An 11782-nucleotide genomic window follows, 5' to 3' on the forward strand; every position below is an offset into this window, starting at 1 on the left:
TAGGTGTGTACATTTTATATTCACTTTCGAGTTATGAAAAAGACAATCACATTCTCTCAGTCGGTAGAAACAAGTAGGTCGAAAGAAAGAAACCTGGAAATCTGGATACTAGCTCACCCACAATATCTTTGTTTTTCTTGCAGAACTATCTGCCTGAAGTGGACCTGACAGGGCCTCTGTCAAGTCTTGTTAAATGGAGAAGAGGAGGTAAGAAGCAGGGAGTGAAGGAGGGTGTGGCAGAACTACTGAGAGTGTAGAGGTCTTTGGAGGGAGATAAGTCAGGTTCAAATGGGTGCTGAAGTTTTCATGTGTTGTAATTACAATGGGAGATGCATGGAGTCTCTGCCTTTGGTGTGTGTGTGCGAGTGGGGCTGACTGGGTGAGTGTGCATGTTTTCCGATGGGAGCGCAGTCAGGGAAGCCAGTTTTCCTTTGCACATCAAATAAATCTACAATTAGAAAGAAGGAGCGAGCAGTGTTTGGTTTGCGGGAAGAGAGGAAGAAAACTTGGAATGTGTCACTGCTATTGAGGAATGAGGAGTGTGTGTGTGTGCGTGTGTGTGTGCGTGTGTGTCTGTGTGTGTGTGTGTGTGTGTGTGTGTGTGTACAATTATATGTGTGAGGTCGGGAGTAGCCGGCCCAGCCAACATTCTTGGGCAGTGGTATTATTAACTGTGGTGGAACCATTATCAGTGTTTACTTTGATCCAACCACCATCAGAGGAGTAATGGACTCAGCTGAACCCTTCCTCTTTCTCTTTTTCCTCTTATAATTCTTGTCTTTATCAGGATGATGATGTTCAGGACCTCATTACCATTACATCATTATTGTGTGTGTCTGTGTGTGTGTGTGTGTGTGTGTGTGTGTGTGTGTGTGTGTCTGAAGTGAGTCTTTGCTTTCCTACATCCCATAATTCAGTGGTGCGATAAGACCACCTAGTTTTACAACCTTAGTTCAACACTTGTGAGGAAGCCCACACACACACACACACACACGCACTTTCCCACACCACCCTCTTATCTTTAAAGCAAGTCCATTGTCAAAAGACAGCGTGCAAGAACACATACACACACACACACACACACACACACACACACACACACAAAGACTTTCTTGTGCAGACAGAAAGAAAAAAAAAGACATGAGCTACTTTAATGTAGGACTCTGAACCTGGCTGTGTGTGTGTTCATGCAGTTTACCTTCAGAGTGTGGGAAAGGAAGTAGTTGGACACCTACCTGTCCGATGGGGGTATGATGAGAGCATGACAGAACAGACCTCACACTGGTTGGCAGGTGGCAGACACACCTGGTACTGAGGAGTAGCTGAAAACACAGATTTACACACATGCATGGAGCCGCTATTGTTCAACTATTGCTGCCGACCACAGAAAGAGTTTGACTTGTCATAGAAGGTGTTATCACATTAATTAAGACTCATTTGTCTGTAAATGGCAAAGATCCACAGTCCTAATCTTAGAAACTGTGTAATAGTCATTGAGGATGACATGAGCTGTTTCAGTAGAGATATAAAATCATAATTTTGGCATCATCAATGTTATTATACCCACTGTGAGACATATCTGACATATTTAAACTACCACAAAAGGTCCATATTTAAGAACTAAAACAAAAGTCCATTCTTTATATTTTATGAAATATTTTGTAATGCGTGGCTGGAACAATATGCAATTGTTAGCACTGTCGCCACACAGCAAGAGGGTTCCTGGATGAATTCCAGCTTGGCCGGGGCTGTTTGGTGTGCAGTTTGCATGTTTTCTGGCAGAATCTGGTGAAAACTTTCTTCTTGGACCTATGAAACTTCTTGTAGAACCGAAACTTGCATGCGTTGCTAACATGCTCTTTGAAAATGGCCTTGAAGGAACACAGTGGCGATTCTCTCTACCACTTCCTTCTTGTCCACCTTTGATCCAGGTCTGTCAACCTCACAGACGATGTGGGTCATGCTGGCTTTGTAGCCCAGGAAGAGGTTCAGGTGCACAGGCTTACTGGCATCATCCTTGGGGAAGCTCTCTGCACTATGCAATCACTGTTGTGGTCCAGGACATGTCACTGCCAGAAGAACCAGACCCAATCTGATCCACAAACATTTATTTTAGTATCATCTAACCAAAGAATGTGGTGCCAATTTGTATCAGGCCTGTGGGAAAGTTTTATTTTGCCATTTGGGGAGCAATGGTTTTCTTCTTGGATATAATTTCCTTTGCATAGTCTTTTTGCTTTGTTAGAAGAAGCCTGTCTTGGTTGTCCTTAATGCAAATTTCAGTAATCCATCGTATACTTCTTCTCTTGTTCCTTGTCCCCTCCTTATGAGGTCTCATCATCTAGTTCCTTATATATTCAGGTAAAACCCTAGGTCAAAAGTTGTGGAGTTCATGGACTACTTTATTTGTCCATGCAATTGACCAGAGCTTCAGTTTCAGTGACCTCAGCCCCTCTTATTTTCTTGTGAAAAGCCTTCCTGAGTCGTGGAGGTATATTCTGGAGAACTGCCTCACACGTCCGTCTTTGATGCTGCAGAGACTGAGAGACAACAGTCTGAGTGGAAGCAAGTTTGACCGAGTGTCTTCTGAGGGGAGGTCATGACAGTGGGGGAGGAAAGAGTGAGAGATGGAGGGAAAGCGGGGGAGAGGAAAGACTGTGGAGGGTTCCCCGACAGTCTGTTAACATTGCCGGCCCTCAGACTTCACAGCAGCCCATTTGTTCTCTTTGTCATGTCTCGCAAAAGAGAGAATCCCTTTTTGTTTCTCTAAAAGCCCTCTATGCTCTTTTCCTTTTATCTATCTTTTTATACGAGTTTTGTATCTGTACGTCCAATTACACCTCCATGTTGCACTTTTCATTGCATTCCAGCTCCGTTCCAAACGCTTGTTCTCAGCCCCCTGCCTCATTTTTGTCTCCAGAGTAGACAAGAAAAACCATTAAAACTACTTTAAATATTCTCATTCTTTGTCTGTTTTCATTTGCACAGTTTGTCACGTTTCTCTATGCTCAGTAGGATGAAGTCATTGCAGAGTGCGCAGAGACAGAAGCACACACACACACACACACACACACACATGCTTGCATGGTTCCCCACTAACCCTAATGCTTTAAACTCAGTGGTTTTGAGTCTGACCTGAATATCTCTGACATGACTTTCACCAAAGCTAATAACAGCAACAGGATAACTGCTACCAGTACAGCTGGAAGTCGCCTGGCAAAGTTATTGTCGTAGGATGAGAAACAGGCCCAGCAGTGGTTGGGAAACTCGGTGACCTGCATGCCAGTTTGACTGCACCATTTATTAGTTTAATTCAGGTTCAGTCCTACCCCCTTCCCCTTACACACACCCCTCTGTCTTTCCCTCTCTCTTTAACTTGCTTTCCATGAGCTAAGCAGCATGTGAACACCTGCTATTTTAAATGACATACTCATTGTCGTGCGGGAATGGAGGCGTAAATCATTGTGGGCCACTGAGTGAGGCAGCCGCGCACATACACTCGTGCATTAACACCGCCAACCTGCGAACGGCGAAAGGAGGGCAAAACAGAACATGTGCTCAGCGTCCAGGAATTCTTCTTTCACTCCCCCCTGCTTATTTGAGCTCTGCCCAACGGCAGCCATCAAACACTGTGGATCGTTGAGGAGCTACTTGTCTTGTCAGATTTTGTTGAGGCTGCGCAGTGTGTGTGCCCAGCTGTAATGGATGACGTCCAGATCGAATGCAAGAACAAGTCGGTTTAATTTTCCACAACAAGAGATTACAGCCATGTTTAACTGCATGCTAATATTAAATGAATGTCTCTAAACACAACTGAGACTAATGGAAATGTCATTTATTTTGCAGTTAGTTCATCATAAAGTATAAAACTATAGCAGTTGATTGATTTCAATTTAAACAACAAATGCCTCTAATGTTAAAGGACGGGGAACATCGACTTCAGCAGGAAGTCAGTCTTCCAACATTCCTCTCACATATAGAAATATGAAAACTAAACAAAGCAGGTAAATGTTTCTTAAGATGTGAACATTATGTAAATGTTTTAATGGAAAACAGAATGATGACTAAAGTAAAGTGCACAAATAAAACACAACCAAATGGCACGACTACGGGTCCACGGGTCCATGGCTGAAATGTTTCTGATTCTTTCAACATTGTGAAGATCACTCACTGATTTCTATGTAATGAAACAAAAACATATACAAATCAAAGTAAAACTCTTTGTCACAGTGTGTGGGGAAAATATAAATAATTGTGTACAGATGACACAGATGGGAGAAACCCTGAGAAATCACTGATGATCCAAACATTCCCTTTAATCTTAAATCTTTAGTTCACCAGTGTAACTGATCTTTCTTCTGTGGATTTTCTGTCCCTTCCAAGCTTATTCAATGTAACCAATCTCGCAGTGGGGATGATGACAGACGCTAAGATGTGGATGAGCAAGTCTTTTTGCGATGTTTGTGTGTGTGACTGTGTGTATTCCCAGAACATGAACAGTGTGATGCTGTGAACACGTGCTAAGCGGTGTGGGGTCTGCGGGGGTGTGTGGAGGGAAGTGGTCTCTATAAAGAGCCCAGTAATCCTTGGCGGTGCAGTAGGGGGCTCAGGCGATAAGTCCAGGGTGAGCCCTGTGACTTGAGCCTCTTTCTCTCTGCCATTCACTCATTGTAGCCGTGGACACACACACGAGGGGGCCACAGCGACACACACAATGCTTTGTCATCATTCTCTGTTGTTGCACAGATAATCACCATTCAACGGAGCCTCCTCTCTAACCCCTGCAACACACTTCACATGTTGAAATCATTTCCGTCACATGGAACTTCATTAAGGTTGAAATGACATAGTGTCTCATATTCAGTGCTGAACAGTAATACATTACTTTGTAACACATTACAATAATATGATGACATGTAATATGTTTCTGTGATTGATTCCATTTGGGAGTTAGCTTGTTCACCATTATGCTGTTATGCTATAGCTATTAAACCCGCTAATAAATGACGCAATAGTGGGGGGGCTTCATCTGCCATAATGAGAGTTATGTCTTCAAATGCAGAAAAATGAGTGTGGCCTTTGAGAGTTTGTGGCAAGCCCATTTCAAAAGACCTCATCTGGACACGTAACATCATCGTAGTGACCTCCGTAGGCTCATGTCTAGGCTACAGCCCACATGGAGCATCAAACACAACTTCTAATGCTTCCTAGTTCATATGTGTGATGCTTGTATGTGCAAACCCCGGCAAATTTCATATGAACGAATTACAGTTGCAGTGAAAGTTGATGCTGTGGTAGCACAGTAAAGTACATGTACTTCATTACTGTACATTTTTCATGGATCTTTACTTTGCTTGAGTAGGTTTATTTTTGGATGAGTATGAATAACAAAATCTAAAAGAGCAAATGTTCCTTACAACTCAAACGCAGAGCATTTCTAATTTAGTTTTTGTACATATACAATGATAATTGGGAATAAGCTACAATCTTTACTTTTAATACGTACTTACTTTTACTCATGTAGAAACGTTAATGTGGTACTTCTACTATCTATTTATTTATGCTTTACTTCAGCAAGATATTTGAGTACCTCACCGCTGATTAAATCTGGTTATGGTGAAAGAAGTGCTTCAAGGTGTGTCCTGAATAGTGCGAAACCGTTGATAAAGTCATTACGTTTTTTTAATGTTCCTCCTGATCTAATCACTCCATTTTTCTTTTTATTACCGAGCCTCTAATGAGATCACTGTGCAGCAGGAGCAAAAGCAGTGGTTTGGTTTCCGTACTCAGCAGAGTCAACTCTAACCGCTCAAAGTCCCATTAAAAACAGATTGTGCTGTTGCTCAGTCGAACTCCTGAATCCCATTAAAAACGCCCCACAGAAGTGAAACAGTCATTAGAGAGCGAATCGGCTTTAGTAATTAACTCTCTCTCCCACCGCCTGCCATTGTGTTTATTGTTCTCCTCAAAAAGCCCTCCAGGACTCAAAGTGGCGAGACATGAGTTCCTCACTGACGTAATGTTTTGGTTTACCTGCAGTCCCGCGGGCAGGAAGTGAGAAAGAGCATTTAAGATGAAGTGTGATAGGAAAACAGGAAGTTGGAGTAAAATAAACAGACTTTGGGGTAGATAGCTTAATTCCCTCAAGCCCAAACAGGTCCAACAAGGGACCTCATTATAGCTGAGGCATTTTGATTAAACAAAGAATAATACCACAATTGCTGGTTACTGTGCTTGTGTGGTGTAGCTACAGTAATTGTCTTTATTTAAAAGATTTAACCATTAGCTCAAGTAGCTTAATGTAGAATATGAAACAACACCCGAATAATAATATTCTGTCAATGCATCCTTACAGTAAATGTATTTAACAAGTGAAGTCCAAGTACACATGTTCCCAAGAAAAAACTTTTTTGGTCTTTGTGAAACTTCCAATAGTCCAATATGTTAAATTCATGTCATTCTCCACGTTCAACATTTTAATGGCCCTGTGGCTGAATGATACTCCCTTTAAATGCTTACATTTTCCTCTCCCCGCCACCCGTATCAAAGAGCTGCTCTGATTCTGTCGGTGCTGTCAGTGCTTCAAAGGCTCTGTTTCAGAACTGGGCTCTGTGACGTCCAGTGGCAGTGTTTCAAATCACCTCTGCTGCGCCAGATATAAAGATAGCATTCATCTATTGACTGCTTTACGTTCCCACTGTGGCACAGATAACTACCTTACTGTCCCAGGACAACAGGGCCTGTGTAGACCTTTGTTGCTCTCATGCCAGTGGCGTTAGTGTGCATTTCAGCTTTTAGTTCATCCGAGACTTTGAATGCTGAAGGGCTCGTGTGTGTATGAGAGTCAGAGAATGACAGTGATGGTATGTTTGCACTTGGGAAACCAATACTGCAACAGGAAAATGTTAATATGTTTGATAATGTGATGATAATACAGGCTTGAAACATTTGTCTCAGGACAATGGCTCTTTTTTTATGGCAGAGCTTGGCCTTGAGCCTGCTGTGTAAATGTGTAATGATATGTAAGAGGAGAGGAGAGCAGCATGAGATAGAGGTTAAGTGAGAGAGCGTGAGAGAGAGAAAGTGGAGGAGAGGAGGAAAGCGACATCCTCTGATAAAATCCAAAGAGAGAGGGAAGTAGTGGACAAAGAAATGAGGGCAGCTGGAGGGAGACTAAGGACACTCGGCGTAGAGTTGCAGGTGGCATGAACTGTATTTCAGCTATGCTTTTTAATAAGACTGTCTGATTCAGTCAGTCAGATCATTCAGGAATCAGGCGGTGTGTGGAGGCAGAGTCAGGATGGTTTTGCAGGATATTACCCTGAGATTGTAAACATCAGGCGAGTTAAAGAAAACAGCTGGAAGGAAAGTGATCCTTCTGCATGCATGTGAGATATTTGAAGATATTGCCTCGGTTGGGTGGAAAGCAGTCCTCCCTGTTGTTGGGTGAGTTGCTTCAGAGATGATGGAGAGGAGAGATAAACAAGCAAACAGCAGGCATGTCCACACTGCTCTGTCTATGTTCTCTCCATTCTCTTGCGCTCTCTCCATGTCGATCTCTGCTCCGTGATAAGACACAAAATCAAATCCCTGAACTACCGGCAGTGGTGGCAACGTTCAGTTCTTTCTTTCTTCACCCTTTCATCTCTTGTTCCTGGACTGAGGACAAATGGTCTCATCAGGGCCTGGTGAGGCACAAGCTTCTGGTTGTGGGTGCCAGGCACAAGTATGGGTGGCATGTTCTCTTTCTGAATAGTTGTATTGCTCTGCGGTTTGTGATACAAGGTGGCATCCCATGGTCTAATGGTGTATAGAAGTCACGCAAGTCTTCTGGTTATCCTCAGAGCATCTACACAATAAAATACGAGAATCCTTTATTAGGTCCCCCATGGGGGAATTTGCAATATTAAAGCAGCAGGAGTCAAAAATAGATATCCCTAAGTAATAATAAGAAATATGCAATACTTAAGTGTAAGGAAATATAGACATATAGGAAAATACAAATGGAATAAAATCTAATATATAGAGTGGCATAAAGAAAAAAGGGGGTCACAGCAGTGATTACTTCATGCCCATGTGTAAAAATAAGAAAAAACAACTAGTGTCAGGTAACATCTGTCACCCAAAAAAATCTATATTTAATCATCATGTGTATTCTTCAAAAAACCAGTCCAGGATTATACATGTTGAGTAACAACAAAAAGTATTTCATGTTTGCTTCACACATAGCAGTCAGACTTTGTTGGACATTAGTTATCTGGTCTGTTGTCCCATGAAGATTCATGTGCGTCAAATGAGGGATAACCATGGTGGTGAAAGGAGCCTGCAGGATTATGGAGGTTACGTGATGGGGGCGCTTGAAGGAGAGAAGGTCAACAACTCCAGGGGCACCGGCAGACAGAGAGTCAGACCGTGTTGTTGAACACCTGTTTGAGTTGACGGCACCACTGAAGGCCTCCTTATGAAATATAGCCTCTCTGACCTGTTGCTAATAGCACTGTAGGGCAACTGCACTCAAACATTATGCCTAAAACATTATGTGTTCCATGTAACTTTATGACATTAGTTCAATGCTAGGGTCACATTTAATGAAGTGTTTTGTATAATGTTGAATTAGTGTGAATAAATCAAATAACTTCACGTGTTTAATGCACATATTTTCTACAAGTTAAACTTAATTTTTTTTACTTAAAGTTACATGGAACTTTGACATATAATTCAAACACAAAAGTCAATGTTTGAGTGTGTCCCTACTTAGTCAATAGTTTGCATTCGTACACATCCAGATTCCTGTTTACTCATTTTCATCAAAGTTAAGAGAAGCATTGAGTGGGAGGAGATGAAAACTGTTTCCTCTGACTGAAAATACCTCTTGCAGATGAGTCCACAAACAAGACAGAGGAGTCAGACGACAGATAGTCTAACAAAGGTTTTTTTTATTTCTATTCTGCAGCGTGACTTCGCGTGATGAGAGATCAAAAGCAAACTTGTGCCGGCTCATTGCAGTTACAGAGGTGCCATTGTGAACGTGCATGGCTTTCCTAGCAAGACTGGTGGTTCTGTGCCGGGGGGCCGTGTGCAGCCTGTGTCGCCCTTGTGTTACTGTATGAAACAAATCTCACTCTGACAAGCCAGAGCTTAGAATACACTGCTGCTGTGAAATCTCAAGCACCAGGGATGGCACCACCACCATCACCACCAACAACCTCTTCTGTGACCTTAGAAAATCTTAAATTTCCAAAGTTACTGGCATTGACTTCCTTCTCCTTCATAGTAACACCATTGCCAGGAGTCGCAGGGAGTCTCCACAGTGTCAGCAGTGTGATTCACATCCCGTCACAGTGGAATGCACCGATGACTCCGCTCTGTGGTCATTTCTCGTTCTGCTTTTCACAGAGGTAACAAAATGACTGCATCTCTCCTAAATAATTCTCTCAGCCCCCCAGGAGCCTAATGAGTTATAGCTGAAGCGTTTTCTTGCCATTGGTTTAAAATACAAATCAGCAACTTTACTTCTTGTGTCTAAAAACCACCCAGGGGACGAGGTCACAGCCTTTTGTTTTGGTGCCGGGGCTGTGATGGGGCCGAGCCGGCTCACTCCATAACTCCGAGCAATCCCAGTGTCACCTCTGACCCCGGCAGAATAGCAGGGTCACTGTGCAACTGACAGCAGCTACTGTTGCTACAAACAAGGCAACAAGACTTCTGTGGCTGCATACTGCTCACTCTCTTTCATATAGATGCAGAGTTGAGCAGACTTCCTCAGTGACACACATGCAGAAAATCACTCTACAATACCTGACATGCCTGCTTCATCGCGTTATGCTCCGCTCTTTGGGAAGTGAGAGGGAGCTGTTGAAAGCTCTTCTTCTGTGTTATTCTATAAGGTCATTTGCTCAGATTCCATTCCTGAGTGGTGCGTCTACATGACTCTCATATCCATTTTCCATGTGTGTCATCACAATTAAGCAGTTTTCAGACATCACCCATGGGTGAAATCTGGAGAATCAGGTCCGGAGTTTTACCCAGAGTCTTTCACGCATGCACAACGCGTTCACAACAGCAACAAAACCTCTGCATTATCCAGGCGGGGGATGCAGCAGACAGAGACAGGAAGTGATGTATTAACTCCACTGCGGAGGTCACACAATTTTACAACACACTGGTGTCGGCGCTTATCACCAAAAACTCTCTTGACATCTTCGTTGGTGTCTTCTATTTGTATGGCTCCACTTCCTCATTTAAAGTTTTTGTGTCAGCGCCATCAACCCCCCAACTCGCCTTCAATAAATCCAGCGGGGGCTCCCCTGCTGTGTTCACACACCGACTTATCCTGACTTTCTACGGACTTTATACGAGGAGGCCCGGCGGAGACAGTCCACAGATAATCTGGAACCTCTCACTAGGACATTAGCGTTCTCACATGCACCTCCTGGAGGTGCAGGATCTGCAGAGTTCCGTACAGCTATACTGTAATTGTGTGTATGAAATTTCTGTTCAGATGAACGAGAACCTTCGAGATGAGGTCATGAAACCGCAGAAATGGGAAGAGAACTTAGCTTTGTGTATATTGTTACATGTAATCATCGTCAGTTTATCTCACAGAAGACTAACGGGTCACAGTGAGGGAAGTCGAGAAGTGTGAAATAACTTCTCCATCTTCTGTTTCTCTCACGTCTTCTGTCCCCTTTCGCCTCTTTGCCTCCAGCCAATCAGATATCTTCTCCGCTTGTTTCCTCTTTCATATCCTCTGACGGTCTCACAATCTTGTTTCTCCTCTTTTTCATTTAGTTGCTGTACAGTCTATTTTAATTTATCCCTCTCTTTTGGCTTGCATTATTTCTGTATCGCCCTGATGTCTCACACATCCGTCAATCTTTTCCTCACCTCTTTGTCTTCTTTATTTTCCCGTTTGCTCGTAAATGGAGCAGGGAAGAGAAATGAGCAGTGTCAAATGAGAGTCGTCTTTGAGGATTTTTTTTTCAGTCTCTCTTTGTTCCTCCTGCTTTTTGGCTGCTCTCCAGCAAATTTTAACACCCATCATGGCATGCTGGGCATCATCCAACAGATGCCCTTGAGGAGGACATTCCTGTCTGGCACAACTCCTCGTTTCACGCTATTTATACTCAAATATCTGAGCTCTGCCACCAGACTGTTGTCCAAGAAAATAAAAGGAAACACAAGCTTCTCCCATGGTAACATTGCAGGAACTCAGTAATGGTAACGACACATTACTACAACAGAGATAATATTTTTTATTCAGAAATAAACGTGTGTTCAGATAGAAGAGCACAGATTCTCGCTCAGCCTTTTGTTAACTTGCTATTTTTTCACTCTGAGTTATGACTTGATTTTCAGGGGATTTGAAAAGAGAGATTGGCAGCTCACCACTTCGTTCTTCCCACAGAAAAGGGACAAACCACTTTTAAATAAAGGGGACTGAATGTGCTATTGTCACAGAGTGGAGAAGAAAGTCAAGGGTGGGTATTCTCAGTTGTTCTCACTGGGGGAAAAAAAATCCTTCAGGGGACACAGGAGCTATTTCTTTCATATAATGAGGCCCATCAAACTGCTTTTGAAATCTGCTCACTGTGCAGCTCTCCTGCTTCGAAAAGCTCCGCTGAAAGGATCGGAGGGAGGGAGAGAAGACATTGTGTCCAAGCTGAAAGACAACTTGTTTGCCTCCTTCAGCTAATTCAGGAACATCTCCTCAGAAATGTCAGTGTCAGTGGTTCACTAATTATCATTCACACCGTAGGGGAGGACTGACACGATGCTTTCT

This window comes from Paralichthys olivaceus, chromosome 5 (genome assembly GCF_024713975.1).
Source record: "Paralichthys olivaceus isolate ysfri-2021 chromosome 5, ASM2471397v2, whole genome shotgun sequence".
NCBI classification, from domain to species: Eukaryota; Metazoa; Chordata; class Actinopteri; order Pleuronectiformes; family Paralichthyidae; genus Paralichthys; species Paralichthys olivaceus.